The 24,250-nt window shown below is 31.6% G+C and overlaps 1 protein-coding gene across 5 annotated transcripts in view; it reads left to right on the top strand.

Moving 5' to 3' along the window:
* The window catches only part of mrj (DnaJ heat shock protein family (Hsp40) member B6 mrj), a 376,384-nt gene that overhangs the window by 283,248 nt on the left and 68,886 nt on the right, over positions 1-24,250 (top strand). Inside the window, exon 2 of one of the 5 annotated variants that reach the window (XM_014419922.2) lies at positions 15,257-15,293. The exons of the other annotated variants lie outside the window; for them this stretch is intronic. The gene's annotated coding sequence lies outside the window, so the exon portion shown is untranslated. The remainder of the gene's footprint in view (positions 1-15,256; positions 15,294-24,250) is intronic. 5 annotated transcript variants of the gene reach the window in all.

Genomic DNA, 24,250 nt, shown 5'->3' with positions numbered 1-24,250 from the left:
ATGTCACGTATTGATCTTTCGAATAAAAAAAAAATTTTGATTACAATTTAATTTTTTGTGTTATTTTTTACAATTTCAAGTTCTATCGGGCTTAAAAAAACACCCTATATCATCGCCATACACATTGCAAATTTTATTAACCGTCATTGCAGCGGATTTTCCTTTTCGGGAATAAAAAATCATTAAATGATGAAAATGAATTTTTTTTCTCTTCCATTTTGAGCAAGCAAAATATCAGTTAAAGATAAGAAATATCGGTTGAAACTGATGCATAAAAGCACCTTAACTAATGATTTTTTTAGAATTTGTAAACATCATTGATCAAGTAAACATGATTTTATAAATACAGAGAGGATTAAATTGAAATATTGAAAAACGCAACGAACTTATTTTATAAGCCAATATTATCTGAAAACAGAATTAAATCGTAAATATTGTGATTAATTCCTTAAGATGACAGCCCGAGAAAAATAACAAACAAACAGAACCGCTATCTGGTTTGAAACAGTCGAGGTGAAAATCGAATCAAAGGCAAGCTAGAGCTAATTAAAATGCGGGTCCGAGCCCTGGCCATTGAAGTCATGAATTATTGATGAGGGTACTCCTCATCTTCTTCTCAATGGTAGGCTTTCGCTCCTCTTAAGGCTTATTTAGGCTCCGCTTTCTGGCTCTTTAACAGCTCTAGTTTTCTATTTATATCTCGGCTTATTTCAAGCAGTTTTAATAATTAATTTATTCTCTATATATATATTTTTTTATTAAGATTAGCAAATTAATAATTATTTCGTACAAAAACTTGAAAGCGCAGACATCAATGTAAATAAATAAATAAAGTATTTTACTATCTATAACCTATATATAGAGCATATAGTAGGGGAAAGAATTGCGATCGTGAAAACTTTCGAATTCGAGTTTTCGATGGAAATACTCGTTTTAAGGCTACCTGAGACCAATTAACCAATTTTTTCTCGAAATAGTCCTGCGACACTGAAATATTTAAAGCAGGAATGTTAAAAAACTTTTTTTTTAAATCAGCCGAGAGAAAGTGTTAATTTATATAGTCTGTAGTTAGAATCGGAAAAAGTCTTGAGCGACCGATCTCTTCCCACCACATTCGTATCTATATAGATTTTTTATCGTAGGTGAAATTGTAGAATTATTGCAGGAACAAAGTTGATATTCTAAATTATGAATTTTCATGATAAAATAAAAATAATGATATTTTTACTTAAACAAAAAATAAATCAAGTTCATAGATTCCTTTCTTTTTTCAGAGCTTAAGTGCTGAATTTTTATTTGAATAAATAACTGTACCTCTTTGTTGTTTGTAATAAACAATTTATACACATGAAGTATAAAAACAATTTATAATTGAAAATTTTCCTATTTACTTGGTCGTTATGATTGTGTATAGTAATCGCAATTACTTTTATACAAATACAATAATTGTAATTGTGTCTTACAATTACTTCAGTGCAGTTGTTCTTCCAAACCACTAATTATTAATGTTTTGGATGATTTAACGATAATCTTAGTTTATATATAATCACACTTTCTTGAAATGGGTTATTATTGTTTAAATGAAATAAAGTTTATCCAATTTTAGTCTCAAAACCATCCGACGTTTCGGGCAATGCGGCCATCCTCAAGAACAATGTTAAATGAAATTTTAGAACCACATAAATTTTAAAAACTTTATACAGTCTATTCTGCCCAGTTCATTAATTTCAGTACAAAATTACCCTATTTTGTCAATTATTCATAGTAAATTAAAAATCAAAAAGTTTTGACTCTTATAATTTATTTTTTATGTAATGTCATAAATTATAATAGTGTAAATTAACTGTGATTAAAATTTTTAATTTACAATAAATAATTGACAAAATAGGGTGATTGTGGACTGAAATTAATGACGCGGGCAGAATAGCCTGCATAAAGTTTTTTTAAAATTGATGTGGTTCTAAATTTGTATTTAACATTGTCCTTGAGTATGGCAGAATTGGCCGAAACGTTAGACTTATAAAGAAATATAGATGGCTTTAAGACTAAAATTAATTTTATTTAAACGGTAATCTATCATATAAATCATATAATTGATGTTATTAAATTATTCACATAAAAATTCCTTCGCAACTCTGAGGGTAAAATGTTGTGTGATGCGCAAACTTCACCAGTTTTTCATATTATAAATTTATATTTTAGAAATATTTTTTAAAAAAATATGAATAACTGTCTCTAATTTCGTTTCCACTGTCAAATGATTTTCTTTCGTTTTTTTTTTTAATTTCACCGTTGAATCATTCCAGTAATTATTCACTTACTCGCAGCCTTGCATAATGAAGAAGAGTTCCTGGTTCGCCTTTCCTAATTAACTCCTAACTCAGGCGCAAGGTAACGAGTTTTTAATTGAGCTTTAATCTTAAGAGTTTCCTCCGGCTCGATCTGTGGGTCTGCAAACACTTCCATTCTCTGTAATCCCGTTTTCTGTTATATTACCTTGAAAGGACTTAACTTATAATTTTCTTTACGGCTTCTGTCTTAGTCTATTTTCTTTAAAAACGCAGCATAGTTACTGTTATAGAAAAATTTTTGGTTGTAGATTAATATTGCGTTACTTAGTTGAATGCGAACGTACAGTTCTGTATGATACTTATTTATTTGAATGAGAGACGAAATAGAGACTATGACATACTATGTACAACTTAGACTACTATATACAACTTGATTTTTAAAGTACCCTTCGAAAACTTTGGTCGTTTTGGCCATGGCTTTTATCTTGTTATTTTATATATAATAGCAAATTTACTAGTTGCATATAATTTATAACCGCAAATTTTGACTTATCCTTAGTTATACGTTTATCGTTCCCCACGCTCAGCGGAGAAGGGGGTGAGTTAAAGTCAAATAAAAAGAAATATAATCACAAAAGGAAAAAAAAACAATAAAGAATAAATTACTCCTTAGGCGCCACGTTATTTTTTCTTGGAAATAACGAAAACCCCGAACCATTATGCCCACAATATAACTAAAATATACCCCTATAAAAACAATTGTTGAATTATGACCACTGACGAATACCTTCACATGTAGATAACAGAAAACCTAGGGATGTTACCTACCCACCTGTTGAATTATCGTAATATTCTGTGAACAACAACAAAAAAAACAAAAGTAAATTAACAAGTTGAAAGCAGAGAAAGAACAGCAGAACTATATGTACAAAAGTTTAATAATAAGAAAAAAATATATATACAGAGAATGAAAAAGGAAAAAAAAGAATTCTTATCAATTAATAAAACAATTAAAACTTATAGGTAGACCTAACCTTAACTTATATGCTTAACCTTAATAACTATATTTGCATTATTATTCTCTTATCCAGGACATGCTGAAGAAACGTCACTATATCGCCACTTCTAGTGTTAGTGACCGTCCATTGAAGTAGAATACCATAATTTTGAAAAACAAAACATATATGACAACATTTCTCATTTGGTGATATTCCGGTTCAAAGCGTACAGACAGAGGGCCTTTAAACTATTACCACTTCACATTTAACAATCGTAACGTGTTCCGAAATCAGACTGTCACCTTGACTAAACCAAAACCCAGTCGTCTGAACATACGTGTTCCAAAATCAAAACTGTCGCCTTCACCAAAAACAAAACCCACCCGTCTCAAACATATCGCTCGTGTTTTGTTTTTCACCATGACAACCGTAACACCTCTTGTCTACACAGATCTAGCCAGTGTTTTTATTTCACCATGACAACCGTAACACCTCTTGTCTACACAGATCTAGCCAGTGTTTTTATTTCACCATGACAAACGTAACACCCCTTGTCTACGCAGATATCGCCAGTATTTTTATTTCTCCATGGCAACCGTAAAAACTATTCTAAAACTACTCTCTAGCACAGAAAAACAAATACTTTACTAGTATGTTGTTTATTTCTATTAATAACCAAAAAATGTTCTGAAAAAATTACTATACTCTGGAGACCTCCATATCCAGACTTAAACTGGGTTAAATACAGCCCTGATTAACTCATGTCACACCCGCCTGAACAGCTCTTGGAAAAAAATGGTCTATGCAATTCTTTCACCATTTTTCGTGTGTTCACCGTTATTCGTTAGCTCTGCTTCCACAAGATTGACTTCAGCTGTTCGTTGTCACTACACATTAGCTGCTATAAAATTGCTTATCTTCAAACTCGAAATCTCCAATGCTTAACTTCTGCAGACATCACTGCACTGTGAACCATATTTCCTTCACATTGCAAGCAGTATGGTTAACATAGATTACTTTAGCTTTATGTTAACACTATAAATGTATAGATAAATAGATTAAATGTTTACTACACAAAGAGCAGTCAAAACACTTAATACCTGGCCATGAATACGGCTTTGACGGGATTGGGTGTCTTTTGTTACTGACATACCCCTTGCATTCCAATCCTTTATGGGGTAATGTAAGTAACTTTCCTCTTTTATGGCACCACTTGTGGAAGTTGTTAATTGTACATTCATCATAGCTTGATTTTATTCTGGACATTCTTATGATGTATGAGACTGTTCCAGTCCCTGGAAATGTTTCTACCCAGTTCCATCCACACCTTCGATTCGGTAACCAACACTGTTTATTCTAATCAGGATCAGGGGGCCAAGTATTCGTTCCGTGAGACTGCCACAAAATAAAACTTCAACCCTATAGGATGTATTCAAACTGCTGCAGTTGCTAATTAAAGGAAGCCCCATCGCATAAACCCTTAAAGATTTACTTTTTATAGTAAAATATAATTTTATAAGCTTCTTATAAGCTACGAAAAACTCAGATGAAGGCGGAGGACTTCATCTCTTAAGCATAGTAATTATTATAATGTTCTTCTGTCCTTTTGACAAAATATATACTTAAAAAGAAGCATAGGAATGATGACAATGGTTTAGCACCCCAAACTGCAAGAGAAAGTCATTGTCCAATCGAATTTTGTGTGGGCTAGAGGTGGGGTACAAAGAGAATTCATCAAATTAGATATCCTTAAATTAAGAGGAAGAGATTTTAAGGAAGCCCAATAATATCGTTGAGTCAAGGGTAGAATAGTGGGAGTCACCAACGAAATCTAGGCAAGCAGAGTTACAAAGGTCTGGAAAAGGCGGTTAAATATTAGCTTTGTGGGAACTGAATCACGGATGTTAAACACAAAATAGTTAGACAGATGCCAATCCCCTTTGAGATGACAATTTTGGCCTACTTAATGGTCAGTATTTTCTTTCAGTAGTGATAAAGTATTAACATATGATTTGAGTACAAAAAGGTCACTTTCTCTGCGGTCAGTTAGGCCTACCTTAATAGGCCATATATTTAGAGGAACAACTAAATAGTTTATACTATACCATTAAATACTATTAATAACAATAGCGTTTCTTAATTTGTGGATTACTAATACGACCAACGTGGGCGAATAGCTTTGTCACAGGACACTCGGAGAGGCAAGTTGTATATAGCAGTAGATTCTAGTTGTACATAGTATGACATAGAGTCTGTATTTTCTCATTAGTATTAATGAAGTATATCTTCATAAGCATTGTACAACAGCTTAAAGTCGTAAAAAAAGTATGTTCAAAATCCCTCTTTTCTACGAGGCTTCATGCAGCAAAATGATTTTATTCTTTGAATTTGAAACTAAAAATTTATATATTTTTAAAAAGTTGAAAAACTGATTTCTAGCTTCCATAATAGGAATATAAAATCAATTAATACGATTAGATACCTCTTATATCTTTAATTATGGACAAAATTTTAGGTTTTAAACAGTTTAGTTTTGTTTTTTGTTGATGCTTGCATAAATGTAGAGAGTATTTAGCGAGTTTGATTTGATTCAAAAAAGGTTAACTAAATTTTCCATGTATTATTAATTAAACTATGTTTTGACCGGACCTTCCTCAAATTTTGATTTATGATTGAATTAGATCCAGGTCTAGGTATTATATCAGAAGGGGTTTTAGTTATAAAAGTGAGATTGTTGAAAATCGATATATTGAAACAAAATGAGAAAACTAGTGAAAGGGGGAGGCCGAAAATAATATAATAAAGTTAGATGGTAAGTAAATTTTGATATGGGGGAAAAAGTGTTCTATAGCTGAGATGTGATTTGGGTCACCATTGGGTTGGTAGAAAATGATCTTACCTGTAACTGTTGCTTGCTCCTGCTCGACGGAGGTGGCCATCCTCTGCTGCTCCGCTTACAGCGCTCGATGCTGGTATTTATTTAAGGTATCTAGCCAATCATGGTTATTTGGCCGTGGTACCAAGAATAATCTCAGGCTCGTTCTACCCTCAAGAGCGAACCTCCACTCCCGTTCGCCCTGTTGGCGTCTAATTATCCGCTAACACTGTAGGTAGTGCTGGGATACGTGCATATCTTAGTGGCATATGGCGCCCCCCCTCTTGTTTTTATGACTATACAGTCAAGCATTATAATAACAATACATCAATGATATTCCTGTGGACTGAACAAACAATATACTTTATTATTGCAGGATTTGGGTGTTTTATGAACATTTTAGGTTTTTCACTGCACCCATTTTGGCTTTTTGGTGTACAAAATCCGGTCTCTAATGATAACTATAGAATAAATATTAGAGTTTTGTTTTCATAATTGGTTTCAAAACGTAGCAAAGTTGGAAGCTTCTATTATTTTTGCATCAATTTAATATTTTTAGAATTAAAATAAATGGACGGAGCAATGGAAAAATAGGAACACTAAGTCACACCTGCCATAAATCAAGAACGTCCTGCTCGCTAGTTCATTATTTCAATAATTCATCATAATTTCATATTTCGATTGTAATTAAATATGGGGCTATTTTTTTTTGTTGTATTTTTTTTGTAATGTGAGTAATTTTTTTGTTCTCGTCTACGCTAGATATCGGAAATCTGGATCTGAGCCATATTTTTTGTTTATAAGAAGGCGCTCAAATGAAACCGTTGTGAGGAAGAAAAAAAAATGTTTTGGCGAAAGCTTAGCAGTGATCTCACTTCTCACGAGGCGGAATTAGAACGCCTCAATTAGACAACTCTTTGCAAAAAATAAAATATTTTTTATAAAGCAAATTTATATAAATAGTTGAGATAAAATTAATTATTCTCGACACCTGCTCCTTATTTGTACCTGGGGTATTCTTAATGTTGCTTCTATTGGGATACAACTCGGAGGTGTTTTTTTATATTTTCGACTAATAGTGGTTAATATTATTGTGTTTAGATCAACTCTTCGTAGTTTCATCTTTGCTCGACCGAACTTTCTTATTATATATGCCGTGAAATTATTTGGATAACCAATATCCTTCCTTAACATAGTAAAGTAATAAGAATAAGTGAGCACCACTTGCATATCGGTATGAGGAAGAGGTTAGGGGTGACAGATTGCTTAGTTCTACTTTTAGTAACATATAGAGTGGGATGGCTCAGAGAGTAAGGCGCAGTGCTACTATCAACCGTGGCCTAGGTTCGAATCCTGCTTTGTTAGAAAAATATTTATGCTGTCAAATCAGCCATTAGTCAAGGCTGAGTTCGGGAGCTTCCCATTGGGGCATCCAAATTATAAGGAATATCTCACAGGAGATGTCAAAATCCCCAGGAACAAGTTCAGTCGTTTTTTTCTCGGCCGTACTTGAACAGCTTTTTCTCTTGAATTTTGAAGTCTCTTTTTTTCGGTATAATTTCTGAAGGAACGTCCTCCTAATATCTTCTTGTAGACAAGATACTTTTCGTTACAATAATGTCCGGTAAAAGAGTGAAAACATGGTTTATTCGGATAAACAAGTTTGTACCATAATCATCTCTACGGTTAAAATGGAACACAACCCTACCATAAAAGGCACATGTTTGGGTATTTAATTAATGTAAAATCATGGAATAACATCTTCTGCAATCCATTATCAGGATCGACTGCAGAATAATATTATTAATAACGAAAATTACACAGATGAACACTCCACAACCACGACGACTTGGCAACAAAAGTTTGGAACATTATGAGGAATGTTGTGTTATTGTGAAGTTACGAAAAAAAATCCCACATATTCGAGAAATAGACATGTTGCGAATCCCATAGTTGGTACTGCTAGGGCAACCGTTAAGCAAACTTATAAAACCTTCAGCACTTGTCTGATCCCTTTTTCAAGCCCTCCACAGTGTTCCAAACTTGTAAAAGGCGTTGTAACATAGACACCCCACTTTATGGTAATCATAATAAAATGCAAAAAAAAAAAGAGAACGGTGACTCCACGGTAAGGTACGATGCTACTAACTCCAAGGACCCGGGTTCGAATCCGGCAGGGCAGAAAATTGTTTTCTACAACACTGTAGCCGTGAGTCAACCATGTGGGTTCGGGAGCCCACCTGAGGTCCACCCAGCCTCATAAATTGGGTAAAAATCTGGTTGTCGAGCGTGATTCTTACCAAAGCACCTACTTGCACAACCGTTTGTCCAGTAACAGTACTTCTTTACAAAGTACTGAACTCCTGACCCTTCATGGGTTGTAGCGGTACAGATTTTAATTTTAACTATAACAAAACATCAACATTCAAAATATACTCACCTATTGTTTTCCCTTTCTGGCCGAATTTCGTGAAATAAATAATAGTGAAAGTGGTGTTTACTAGATAAAAAAAATAATTAAAATAAATGTCGTCAGTTTTCAACTAGTTCCTGAGAGATGTGAAAAAAATGTTAATATGTATTCCGATGTTAATTGTTGCTCTTTACAACAGGTTTTAAATAAAGTAAATTTGGTAATTATGAGTTAACTATTACTCAAGAGTAACTGGCGTGAAATGAATCGAACATAGGCATGCAAAGATCCAAGCGAACAGGTGTCTTGGCTCAAGAATAAGGACACATGCATCAACAGGATGAACCTGAGGAGAATACAGATGTAAGGAGGATGCAGCGGGAACATGTGCTTTGAAGAACAATCTAATAGTTCTGCAATTCTATCCTTCATTATCGAGTAATGTCTCAACCTATTGACATGTACTAAGAGTTTTAAAATTAGTTCTTAAGTAAGATTGTAAGCCTGTTAAGTGATATCAAGACATTTATAGTAAGACAGTGACATTAAACTTAACTAAAACCTGTTGATAGTCAGTTGGAAATATGACCATTACAGCACCCGCTGAATCACCAATATTATTGCAGTCAAGAACCAGTTTAACTTAAGTTATACGACCCAAAGTATTGATTGATGGGTTCTAGCTGTATCTGTGATTTTCGAAAAAAATTTAAAGACCAGGGAAGGCGAAAATTATGAACAAATAATTTTTGGAATAAGATAGTTAACCGTATGAAGATAGTCCTGGTGGCGGTCAATAAAGCTATCGAAATAGCAAAAAAGGAAACTATTTATTGTAAACGAACGTTTCGCCCCGCTTCGTCAGGGCTAAATAAAAAAACAAGATACAATCATTTCATCACATAGAAATTCTATCACACCTGGATATATTTATTAGTAGGTTGTTTCCAGTTCACATACATGTATACTTTCTTATATTGTTATTATTAATTCTTTTTTATATACTTTATAAACATAACAATTGTTTTGAAATGTTTTTTATTTTAATGGTTTGTTAAATCTAAAATGTGGGCCGAAACGTTGGTTTGCAATAAATAGTTTTCTTCTACTATTTTGATCTCTTTATTGACCACCCGGACTATCCTCCTACCAACAAATAATTTTTATTTTTCTGTTACTACGAAATTCCAATTTTAGAGTTTCTTTTACTCTTTTCTGTTGTACCTGAAAAAAATAATAGGGCATTTTAATGAAGTCCTAATGCAATCGGAAATCGAATTCCTCTGGGTTTACTTTTTTCTTTTTTTAGTATTTCATAAAATTCTGTGATATTTTGTACTCAATCATTGTTTATTATTGCTGACAACGAGAATTGTTTTTTTTTTTTCAAATACACAAAATTAAAAGTTTAATGATTTATTATACTAATTATTTGTGAGTGGTTTATTTTCTTATTAACACAAAACAACAATTGATCCACTTTTACTCTCAACTATTTATTTCACATCTCCTACATTTCGGTCCTCAGGCCATTCTCAAGGAGACAAACTAAAAAATTTGTTTTCATATTACTATTACATTATTTCTATATACAATACTAAAGTTTTTGAATATGCCTTAATCATTTGATGTCATATATCCTTTAAAAAGTCTCTTTTGCAGGCTAATTGCCCATGCTATATCATTAATACATAATAAATATTAAAATAATATCATAACATTTTCAAACACTATTTTTAAGTTGATTATTCACTTCCAAATTTTACTATTTAAATTCAAAACTATTCCACAAAAAATATTGTCATTAACCTAATTAACAACAAAACCTACCTTCAACAGGTTAGGACTCTGTTATCATTTTAACACTAAATTTAATTTATTTGCAATTTAATTAACGTTCTTTTTTAATTTTTTGCTTATAAATTAACATTACTTAAACCCATAATTATTGTGTTTTTATTATATACATTCTTTTGCATACATGCACCCCTCTCTCTTTTTTATTTTTTCACATAACTATGCATATATTTGTATATATAATATATATACATGTGTATATTTCAAGAATTTCAACATTTCATCTTATAACTAACATTTTACTAATAATTACATATTTATCTTACTTAAAATGTCTGAATAATGGTGGTTTGGTCATTTAGAATCTGATTTAAAGTTTACTGTATAATTTATATTTTCTGAAATGTAAACTGATTCTAATATTTTTCTTCTAAAATTATTATTTTGTCTCTCAAAATAAATCCTTGGAGATGTTTTGAAATAAATAGTTGAGAGTAAGAGTGAATTAATTGTTGTTTGTGTTTAGAATAAATTTAAAAATTGTTTTAGAGGAAGATTTTTTAAAAAATCTTCATTTAAGCTTAGTCAGATCATTTTAATTTGAATAAGACCTAGCTGATATTAAACTACATTTAATTTAACGATTTTAGCGAAAATTTCCTGCTACATCCATGGCAATCGATTTTGAACTAGGCTAGGCATAAACAAACCCACAGACCATTTTGCGAGACTATATTTTTTGGACTCAAGGACTTCAAAACATGTATTTCCTTCTAAATGCAATACCTTCCCTTACTACATATTCCATACATAAGTACGTGAAAGTAGACTTTCGAATTAGGATAGATGATATAAAATTTGAAATAACATTTTAACTAATTGGTTTCTCAATAAATCCCTTAGAAATTGGATGATACATTCCAAAAGAGTGATATTGTTAGCATGCTAAAAATAATAATGACCAGAGCAATTAAGCCCTCAATGTTAAGGTCAGTCAATAAGGAAGAAATTAATTGTCGTTAATTGATTCCTTTTTGGCACCTTGCTTTGACTATATCAGCCTCGATTTTAATGAATGATTCTTAATTACATTGTTTTCTTGTTTTTTTTAATTTTAATTAATGACACGGAAATGAGAGTATAAATATAAATGCTACCAAAACAGCTAGGCGCCATAATTACTATGTATACTCCTGTAATATGATATATTTACAGGTATATAATTAATTTATATGTAATTGAACTAAAACTTGTCGGGACAGGTGAGAGCCATAAAAGGTATGACTTGCGGGACATTGGAGCCCAATAGCTCGGAGTGGTTGACGTCCTTGTGAAGACTTGGTGTAACTGGTCTCGATAGAATCTTAACCAGCAGATGGCGTTACTGATCTCCCTAACTAATTTCAATATTTAAAACTAAAAGAAATAATTATTTAAAATTTAATTTTGTATTGTAACTACTGCTATGTATATACCTGTTTTGTATTTGGGTGCCAGGATAATTATTCTAATATATATCTTTATTAATTAAAATTACTGATCTACATGACTGTAATAAGGCCAATCTGGACATATGGAGTTGAGCTTTGGGGCTCCACTAAACCTTCGAATTCCTCTCGTATTCAATCCTTACAATCCAAAATCCTTCGGAAAATCCTCAATGCTCCTTACTTTGTCACAAATAAAATCATACATAAAGACCTTAATGTTCCCTATGTAACCTATCTAGCCCGAACCAGATATTACTCCTTCCATTATGAACTCTCTGACCACTCAAACCCCCTAGTTTCTAATCTTGCACCCTCTTCCATTCCTGACAATCCTCCCAGGCGCCTGTAAATAAGATGGCCACCAGACCAGCTAATGTAAAATGTCATTAGAGTACTACCAATGGGTAGTTTCTCTACACGCCTGTAATACTCCAATTTAACTTAGATCAGATTTACTAAATGTATTATAATGTACAGTTGTAAATAGCAATAAATAAATATTAAAAAAAAAAAGGTAATTAAAATTATTTAATTCCAACAAAACTATTATTATTGCAATTCCTTTCCAAAGGGCTGTTTGTTTTGTTTACCAGTTTATCAATTATATATCTTTATTAATTATTGGAGAAGTTTGTCGGGGGTGCGGTCAGCAAAGAACAACATAAATAAACAAAACCATATTTACTTATTTTATGCCGACGTTTCGACCTGAGTTTCAGGTCTTGATCAGGGGTTGTGGCGTAGAAGGTAGGCTCGCAACTGGCCCAAATATATATCTATATCTTTATATTTATAAAATAATGTTACCATTGAAATATATAATATAATAAGGAGTGATATAATACACATGATTACATGATTAAATGGTTTGTCATAAAATATTATTATATTATAAATGATTACCTGATATATCTATGAATAGCTGAATGCCGTGGGGTGCTCTTGACATCTTTGCCGTCGAGTTTCAAATCTGAAGAGCCTATCTTTCCTCAGCTCTTCATCTGCTGAAGTTCGTCCTTTTTCCTCTTCTAACTCCCAGTTCCGTGTCCCAAGTCCTCCCGTTTTCCAGCTCAGTCTCTAGTCCCCTCAACTTGGATGTCGGGGCGTCACCCTTTTAGAATCTTATTCCTCATTGGCTACCATGAGCTACGCCCACGAAGAATAAGTCACAAAGGGCTGCAAGTGTTTGGGATAAACTATAATTGGCTTGTCTGTCAACAAGGCAAGCCTTTCATTTCTTCCCTTCAACATCTTGTACCCGTTACCGCTTATAACGCTGTACCCTCACCATTTGAAGAGATCCGAAGATTGGAGATCCAGATGATCCGAAAAAAACATTTGTAATATCGAAAGGGTTCACACATATCACTGCTTTTTTAACTATCAGCTAATTATAATTACAAGTATTTCTTGATGTGAGCGAAATATCAAAAGGGAGAGAAACATTTCATTAAAAATGTTGGGCACAACTGCATTGAATTGCTTCATACACAGCATACTTACAACCAGTAAATTGGTTTTGAAACCTACATATATAGTCATTGTATTAACATTTAAAATACATTTCAGTGATACATAATTTTTTTTATAATATTATTTATTATGGCCTTTTTATGATTGTATATATTTTTTTTCATTATAAAATTTTATTTGTTAACCCTACATATTTTTTCCCCCTTCATTAAAAAGAATTATAAGCAACAGTATTATAAAATATATACACATAAAAATCTGACATGATCATCCACATAATTGTATTCAATAAAAATCTAAAAAAAACACCAAACATACATGCATACAAAAAAAATTAAATATATGAAAATAAAAGTAGTAAATTATTGAAAAATAGATATGGATATTTAAAAAGAAGGAGGTAATAGATATAAAACATACCAGATATAAATGCACTAAATATAGATATTAAAATAAAAAACCCTACAATTTCTGTAATTATGTTTTGAATTTCGCTAGTTCATAGCAAAAGCATATGGTCTCTGTTGTGTCTCTGTCTTCTATAGTTCTTTAATTCTTTTCCAGTGTACCTAAGTCTGGAAATATCGAATGGAATGAGATAATTTTGTATTTTTCATTGTATTGTATTTTTTACATTTTCATAATAAATCTTTTTTTTTTATTTAATTAATTTTAGATTGTAGGAAGATTTTCCGGTTGGTGGTTAAGAATGTTAGAAATAGTAAAAAAAATATACTTCTTGGTAACCAACGTTTCGCCTCATTTTTCAGGGCTTAGTCAATATGGCTTCATAAATTAAAGTGGTTATTTCTGAAACCACTTTGACTTATGACTTGAAACCCTGTTGTGGAAACCCAAAGTGGGGCGAAACGTTTTTTCCCAATAAATAGTTTTTTTAATATTATTTTGTAGCTATGTTGTACGTCACCTGGTGCAGTCGCGAGCAAGTCCAAATTGGAGACTGCCTCGGCTACAAACGACCATTAATCCGTATTAAAGGAATCAGTGCGTAAAGGATACCCCTACTTTCGCTGCTTTCGAACATTACTGCAACGACTTGCCGCCACTCGACAATAGCATTGCCCAGGTCAGGGTGGACTGAGGATATCGACCGCTTTGGCTCACTGGGTCAATTGCTCACTACCCAATGGGCACTGTTAGCTCTTTGTCCTGTCCGTTCTAGTCCGCTTGCTCTTTCAGGACTAGGTCGTTCTGATCCTGGAGTCTTTGTTAAGAGTCGTTAGTTCTTTTGTCATTGCTAAAGGAAAGGCAAGCTCCTATTAGCAGTTTAGAAAGTAGTCCTCATTATGCTACAGGCGATCTGTAACAAGCCTGTCTCCTCTTTTATTTTATCGAATGTTTACTCTATTTTAAGTATAACTTATGCTTTACCTCTACACGTTTGCCACTTGCCGCAAATCTAAGACTTGTACAAATGCTCGTCAAACAAAGGAAGCAACAAACGGCATTATGCATATCCTTGTTTTGTTCTTTTGAATTTTTCCAGCTATTACATCCTCATAAAACATTTTCGTTTTCATTCACCCTCTATTAGGGATATTTTGAAAAAATTACTCTACATTAAATAATGTGTTCTAAAGTTTTGGTACACACTGGAAGATCGCTGATTGACCGTTTGTAATAAAAAAGGAAGATGATCGGGGTGCAGTCAAAGAAATATTCAAATATTGATTAAACTATTTATATTGGGCTAACGTTTCGCCCCACTTTGGAGAGCTTCATCAGGGCTGAAAAAGATAAAAACACTTAAATGATATTAACATAAATGAACAAAGTACATGAAACATTAAAAAGGTGTACAGTGAAACGATTAATTTTATTTTAAAAAACTGATAACTTACATATTGGATTTAAATTAATAATATTTTAATAACCTAATTAAGTTATTTTTGTTACAGGTAAATACTGTATTCCTGGCTGGAAGTAATAATTATAGTGAGTAAAGAATTTTATTATTCATAAATTTTCAGTATTAATGTCCGGAAAATATGTACCGGTTGAATTGAAAATGGTCTGAGTCCAAAAATTGAATTAAATCAAACAAATATAGTATCACAAACCTGCAATATTTAATTTTATAGGAAAGTGTTTAAGGTAGAACTAAAGTCTAAGTTTATTGTTCTATCTTATGTAGTCATGTACTATTTTATGAATTACATAATGTTATGCGTTGTAATGTAACGGTTCTGCTAGATTCAAACCTTTTTTATTCATTATTTTTAAGACGAATGTTTTTAATCGTTCAAGAAAAAGAATAAATTACCTCAACATTTGAGGTTTTATGTTTTGAGACACATAGATGCAAAAAACCCCTCTTATATTAACCCAATTTTTTTTTATTACTTTAATGAAAACTATTTATAGTTAATAATTAGTCAGGGAGAATAAAAATGGCGATTGTTTTCAAACGTTACAAAAAAATTTAATTATTTAATTTCGCTATTAACAATACAAAAAACCATTATTGAACGCTAAAGTATTGTTAATGAATTTTTTGTGTAATATTTGGAATAGTAATCATTTATCCGCCTTGACAGTCATCAACTTTGACCAGTAACTGTATAAAGATTTTTAAAACATTCTTAAATCGTAAGATTAATTAATATTATTTTTACTCACACGCCCACAAAACACAAGAGGGAGAGAGGGAGAGAGAGAGAGAGAGAGAGAGAGAGAGAGAGAGAGAGAGAGATTTGAATTGCGGTAGTTAAGTTATTCTTATCAACAATTTTTATCTCTAAATTATGTAGTTATAAAATAATTTTAAACTATAAGTGCATATTTGACATGATTTCAATATGGAAATTGTAAATATGTGGTAAATATGATTACAAGAACTTCAAATATAAACAAATAACATAGATGAAAATTGTTGATAAGAATAACTTAATTTTAGTTTTGCAAAGGTCCATGAGTATGCGATAATGTCCCGAAACGTTGTACGAGCAAAATGTAGAATAGTTTATATTCTATTTTGGAATTTTTTTTCATCTCAACTTTTTAAAAAAACAAAACAAGTAACTTTTTTTAAGCCAGTTCGTATTACTGGAGTGGATGGAGTACCGAAGTTCGGATTTTTGGAGTGGTCGGAGTACCGAAGTTCATATTGCCGAGATAACACTCTTTATTAAGGAAGTGACATTCGCCCATGGCACCCCAGGAGGCACTCACTTTAGCTTAACGAGTTAAATAAGTTAGTTAAACGGTATTTCTAAACTAGAATAGTTTAAATGCCAGTAATTTAATGAGGTAAGATGGCGTATAACTTTCGTGACTAACCCAAGATATCTTTCAAAGTTCAGCCGAGTCACAAGTTGATTTCCTTGAATTCCCTACTCGCGTCATCATCTGACCACGGATTCTTTCTAAATTAATAATAATTTTTTTCATATATCCCTAAGAATTTCTGGGTTTTCCATTTTTATTTTATGGTTGTGCGTCTTTAGATGATGAGACATATTTAATTTAGTCGCTTTTAGTCAATTTTCCTTGTATCTATAATTGTATGGTTTTATCTTTTAAACTGCGTTCCCGAGCAATTTTCATCTTTCTGCCATCTTCCTAGTACTAAATTCTTCCTCTTAGCATATCTTTGTTGATTCGACCATTGTACGTTTAGTTCTTAAAACTGATTTTAGACTTCACTTTTTCTTCTCTCTTCCCTTTTTCAAATTAACTTGTTTCTTTTTACTATTAGAAGACAATTGTTTGTTTTATTTAAGTTTAGCAATATCATTATTTTTTGTTATTAATTTTACTTTCCTCTTTTATTACGAAGCATTATTCTTATCTATTTATTTTATTATTATTTTTTTTTCTTTTAATAAGAACATTTTATGTAGGTAGGGGTGTCATTTGTATAACTATACCTCCTCATAATCAACTGTTAAAAAATACATATAATATAAGTTATATCAACCATGTAAGGCACACCAGAGTGATCTGGTATAAAAATAAAATAAAATAAATAGACTTCACTATTTAATATTGCCGCGATTTTTTTTCCAATAAAAAATATGAAAACGATTAGTTCTAGGCGGTCTAGAATTGTACACAGACTGTATAATCATATGCGTTTAAGATCGTTTCTGGTTGTTCTTGCTATGCAAAAGGGGGTTAAGGCGTCACCTAAGCAACCTCAACCATAACTACAAGTTCCATTCAGACCTGAGCGGGTTGATTTTTGCATCGTGGAGGTCCCACGGAATGAAAACCCGACACTCACCCCTTCCCCCCCCCCCATTTTGGTTAGAATAGTAAATATAAAATAAATCTGTATGGCTACAATCCATGAAGGTCAGGAGTGCAGTATTTTGAATGGAAGTATGCTTACTAGACAAACGGTTGTGCAAGGCGGTAATTTGGTCACGCTCGACCCCCTATTTAGTGTACCCACGTTATGACGCTGCATTGATCTCGGGGGTTGACTCACGGCTACAGTAACAGAATTAATAATTATCTGCCAGAGCCGGATTGGAACAGTACCTTAACACTGAGCTACGCACTCCCGAATAGGTGACGTAATAATATGTATTTGTATATTTTTTTTATAATATTGAATACATTAATATTCATAAATAAACTTCGATTTTTTGTCCTTTTTTAAACAACCTTCTTTGTACATTCTTATGTTTACTATGAATACGTATTAGTTTTTAATTCATATTTAACCTTGATGAGCTCCTCATTACGTTACAAATAAACTCATTCACAAAGACCTTAACATCCCATTCGTTGTAGATTTGACCCAAAACAGATATGCGTATTTTCATTCCAAACTCCTTAACCATCCTAACCCATTAATTCTTAATCTTTCATCCTTAACTATCGCTGATAATCATCCGAGACGTCTGAAAAGAAGATGGTCACGAGACATTCTAATTTAAATTAATGTTTGAAGTACCACCAATGGGTGGTTCCTTCCCAAGATTTACAAGTGTATATTAAACATACAACATATTTACCTATTGTATTATTTTGTACAGTTGTAAATTACATTAAATAAATAAACACATTTTTATTTTTAGTTTAATTTTTCCATTATTTCAATTCTAAAAATGTTCACTTTCTTTCCATCAAACACAAAACAAAATTAAACTCAAAAGTATAAAAATTATATAAACAATCCAAATATAGTAAAAAAATATCCAATAGGGTGTCCATATTTACAATCTATTGATATTAAAAAAAAAACTAACACATGCATACGAAAATTAAAATAAAATAAATAAGTCTATTAAGCTAATGTGATGTAATGAATATGATATTATATATATGGATGTTATTTTAGATGTATAATACATTATATTAATTCAATAATACAATGTAATATATGTAGTAATCGTGCATATGATGAAATCCTGCAAAATAGGGAAAACGTTAGTGGCCAGTAGTTTTTTTAATATTTTGTGTAGCGTTCCTGACCGCCATCCGGGCCATTGCAGTACAATTAAACACATACGGTCAACTAATAATCTTCTGAAAATAATTATTTATTATTTCTTGAAGGCGTGAAAAAAAAATCATATGTCGGAGTAATTACATATTCGGGTCAAGTGTTAAAATGGAGATTTATTTCAATTTTTTTTGTTGGTAAAGCTGCTATTTATAGTAATCTTGAGCAAATTTACCCTATTTACTTCAAATTTTGATAAAAAGTGCCTCTAAAAAAAATATTGAAATAAGTTACGTACTTGCATCAAATAAGCGTTTGCCTCAATTTACCTTATTTAAAAAGTAAAAAAGTACTTGAGACCACAACAAAGCCACTGTTGCGTGGCCTAGGTTTTTTCCGATTTCAGATTTCAATTGTAGCGTGAGAGAGCTGAAAAGAAAAAAATTCACTCTTAGTAGCGTTTAGGCCATTTCTTAAGAGGAAAAAAAAGTGTTCTTTTTTTTACTTTATGTTGAAAAAAAAAATCTCTCTGCTTCAACTGTCAGATCATCCACGACTAGTCAGGTATCAACTATGACAGATATATCGATACATCATTTTTTGGGTTCGATTTGTATGCTCGGCAATTCTATACGATATATAATCCTTTATAGATAGATAGATCAGAGTCCATGTACACCTTTATGTATAAGGAACTATCTATCTAAAACTATATAGTACAAGAGCCGGGAAGAAAAAAAGGCAGTTTCTCACCCCAATTTTTGATTACTTTAATGAAAACTGGGTGTAATTACTAGTCAAAATTGATGAGTCTGCCAAGTATAGGTAGGGGGAATAAAAAATAACGGCTATTTTAAAACCTTAAAAAAACATTAATTTTTCATTAATTCTAGAAAATCTAAGAGAATATTATTTAAAGAAGAGTAAATTTGCTGAAATATTAGCCCTATGTCCAAACAACTATAAATCAATTTATTTTAGCGAATTTCATGTAAACTATTACTCCTACAAAGATAAACATCATAAACTACTTTATAGCTCATTAAACTAGCTTTAATTTGAGTGCTAATAGACATCTGTACGTCAAATGGTTTTTGAGATATAAATTTTTCAAAATAAATTCACTAACTACTGATCTTTCAGTACGTCCCATACAACGTTTTTATGAAATGTTGCTTTTTAAAAAGCTATGTCTCGAAAACTATTTAACGTAAATAACTCTATTAGGGCTCATATTTTAGCAAATTTACTCTTCTTTAAATGACATTCTCTTAGGTTTTCTCGTGTTGTTCCTACTTTTTAAAATAGCCTCCGAATGAAAAATAAGTTTTTTTTTATCGGTTTGAAACAGCCACCATTTTTATTCCCCCTACCTATACTTGGCAGACTCATCAATTTTGACTATTAATTATACATAGCTTTTATTAAAGTAATCAAAAATTGGGGTGAGATAACTGCCTTTTTCCTCCTCTTGGGGTCTTGTACTAATAACTTGAAGAATTTGAAGTGAGGCAAAATTATTATTACATAACATTTACTTAAGAAAGCTTGTTCTGCCATTGTTTTGGTATCTGCTTGTAAGAATAAAGTGAAACGCACCATATGAACGATGAATTGGCAATCTTCCATCCACTTTAAATTTTGAATAATGGAATTTCAAAATTAACCTGAAAATTCACCTGTGTTGCTCTTACAAGATCAATCTCTGAATCCATCTTTGGTTTGAATGTCATTCAGATTGACCTCTTGATACATTCTTGCCATTCCGATTTTTGGAGTCCCTGAATGCAGGCGCCAAAAAAAATTAGTGGGAACCTTTTTGAGGTAAAAGAAAATAACATGCCAACACAAAAAACATTAGAGCGTTTGAATATAGTTGAATAGGAAAAGAATAGAAAACAAAATACTGGAATCCACTGTATATCAGTTATTATAATTTTATTGTTTTGTCTTTTTCCATTTTTGTAATATTTTGAGAAAACATGCCTTAATACACCCCTTAACATATTATCCTACTGTGGCAACGCAATATTGGGGTAAAAAATCTTTTATTTTATTTTATTCTTTGTATTTATTTATTGAAATTGATAACTGTAAAAAAAAAAAAAAAAAAAAATACAATTAGTAAATGTTACAAATGTCTCAGAACACATGATAATCTTCAAAACGAACCACCCAATGAGGGTACTTCAATCATTGCTTTAAATAGATCATGTAGCCATCTTCTTTTCACACGCCTCGGTGGATTATCAGGGATTGTTAAGAATAATAGATTAAGATCTAATGGGTTTGGGTGGATAAGAATTTTGGAATGAAAGAATGTGGAATGAATCTATTTCAGGCCAAATTTATAACGTATGGGATGTTGAGCTCTTATGGATGAGCTTGTTTGTGACGTTATAAGGAGCATCGAGGATTTTGGATTGTGAGGATTGGATACGGGAAGAATTTGATGGTTTGGTTAAGCCCCGAACTCATTTCCGTTTGTCTGATTATCATAGTGTATTAGCGTTTTTGTAGTAAGTGGGATGTTTTGAGCGTTTGTCAAGTAGGTGTTGTAGTAATCTACGAGCAATTTCATGTCGTTTTAGTCTCGTATGGGGATTCCAAGTAAGTCTCTTGTCAAGATGGAGTACTAAGTAGGCCACGCATTAGTGGAATATTATAAGAAAAAGAAAATAAAGTAGGGAAGGACAAGAGTTTACCCAGGATCAAAACTAGAGGGGGGAAGACATATTCAATCACTTAGTGTCATTTAACGCGGAAAAGGCGAATGAAACCAATATTTTAAGAAAATTAAACAATATATAATGGTCACAGTGCTTTATTATTTATTACAACCCGTATTACCTTAAAATAAATTATTTTTTATTAAATTAACCATTTTTCTGTCTTCTAGGGGGACAGCCCCCGCTGGGTCGTGCATGGGGCGGGATAGTAGAGGTTCACGACGGAGAGTAAAGGTGATCAGATGGGATTTGTTAGGATTTATTTGATTCTCTAATTTATGACACTATTCTTCAAATATGTTATAAATCGGATTTAAATCCTATAACATATGTTTAGTATCCGATTATGTATAAATACATTTTTTTTCAAACCTCTTTATTTTTTATGTGGTTACAGAATACAGAATAATATAATGCAATACATTATACATATACAAATAACATTATATCTTCCTTTGCCGTATGGCATTATAAGATGAGCAAACATGGTCCGCTGAAGGCGGTTATACATTGGTGGTTATAGAGACATACAAATGGGGAGGGGCCATTCCGGTTGGTGATTAAATACATTTTAAGACTATCTTTTATTTATGTAGTGATTACTACGGAATCTACGAGCGAGAGTAAAAAATCTAAACTCAGATTACTTCTGATTTTTTTTTAAATTTTTAAAATACATAAGCTAGAAAATCACTTTGTCCATTATGTTTTCAGCTGACCTACAAAAGAGCTGTTTGCTTACTATCATGGAGGCTGGGAACCATAGCCACCTCAATCCGTGGTAACCTGTAATTTAAACTCAATTATAATGACAATGACAGCCTCCACTTCCGTTTATTATCCCCTCTTCCGTTTTTTTGAAGTTGACCCGCTCCGTCCCCAATAGCGAAATGAACACTGAAGACGAACCTTTAGGTTTCCTTTTTGAAGTGTAAAATAAATATATAACGCTACTAAATTAAAAGAGTAGAGTAATATTTAAAATATAAATAAATTAGAGAGAGAAGTATGTTATTGAAAAAGTTGTGCTGTCCAAATGTATTGGGTTCCTGATGTAAGTTGGTTGAGTTATGGGTTCCTGCAAACTCAGCTTACTTTTATTATAAGTCAATTGTTTTATTAACTTATAATACTGAGTTATAGTATTATAAGTTAATGAAAAATACAAGTAATATGTGACTGAATATGTAAGTAATATGTTCTTTTTCCTTTATATTCATTTTTTCCATTATTTTCCTATAAATATAAAGATAAAATTTATCTACTAGATAGATTCCAAAAAAAATTAAATATAGCGACAATATGTACATACACATAAAAATCTAGCATATTCTCCCACGGGGTTAATATTTAATTAATATTATACAATGATATAAATAAACGCAAGAAAACAAATACATTAAAATTAAAGTGATAAATATATATAAAAAAAAAAAAAGAAATATAGTAATAAATAATGAATTTAAGTAGTAATAAATAAAAATATATACATATATACAAGCGATAAATAAAATGAATAAACAGCATCTTAATTTCGGTACTTGTCCAGGAGGCATTTTTTTTTACTAGTTTATATAAGAGATGATATGGTCAGCATCCACGATCCACCGCCTGTTTCTTTCTCCAATCCTTTGAAGAACTAGATAGCTACATATAGAGGCTGGATGTAATATATTTATATTGGAAGAAGATAGCTGACCGTATGAAGGAAGATAGTACGAGTGGTGGTCAATAAAGGAATCAAAGTAATAGAAAAACTATTTATTGTTAAACAACGTTTCGTCCCACTTTGCAGAGATTCCTCTGGGCTAAATAAAAACATTGTGAGAAGTTACAGAACATTAAAATAAATAACCAGAGAAAATAATAAAATATTACATTTTTTTTTTAATATATAAAAGAAATATTAATAAGCTTAAGTTAAGGAAGTATACTTATAAGTGGATTGGAAACTAGTTACTAATTTAATAATTTATTTTATTTATTAATTTAATTAGTAATTATTTTCCAATCTATCTACATGTATATCCCTTAACTTAAGCTTATTATTATTTCTTTTATATATTTTAAACAACAAAACTGTTTTCGCATGTTTATTATTTTCTTTGTATATTTATTTTAATGTTCTGTTACTCCTTACAATGTTTGTGTTTTGTTTTTATTTAGCCCTGACGAAGCACTGCAAAGTGAAGCGAAACGTTGGTTAAATTAAAAATAAATAGTTTTTTCTACTATTTTGTTACCATTGCTGACCGTCGTCACCCCTGCTATCTTCTTACAATCAATTATGCTCATGACTTCATAAAGATACATAAGTATATATATAGCTGCAAAACAATAGATAATTCAAAGTCCAATAATCTTTGCAAATATTAAGCCGTTTTAAATTATTTCATTTGTTTCTAGAGAATTTCTTTTTCTTAGATTATGAAACTGAATTAATATTTAAAAAAAAATCTTTAATGAATGTTTTATAAGCTCCATTATTACTGAACGACAGACACAACAATGCTCACTTGAGGCAGTAAATTTGCAGAGGACGCTCGTGCACTAATGACTCATTGAACCCTTGCCAAAGAGCTAGGCTCCGACGTAGGTCGAAACACAATCCTCTTCTTAACCCCTTATTTTCCAATCTTCTTGACTATTTGTCATGCCATATTGTTCGGCTTTGATAATTGTTATTAAAAATATAGGGAGAATGTAGTTACACGATTAGCACGAATATTACATTGTATTATAGAATTATTATACATCTAAAATAACAC

Source organism: Halyomorpha halys, unplaced genomic scaffold (genome assembly GCF_000696795.3).
Source record: "Halyomorpha halys isolate HHAL.00 unplaced genomic scaffold, Hhal_1.1 Scaffold254.1, whole genome shotgun sequence".
NCBI lineage: Eukaryota > Metazoa > Arthropoda > Insecta > Hemiptera > Pentatomidae > Halyomorpha > Halyomorpha halys.
Note: the sequence above shows the minus strand (reverse complement) of the source record. Positions and strands in the feature narration are given on the sequence as shown.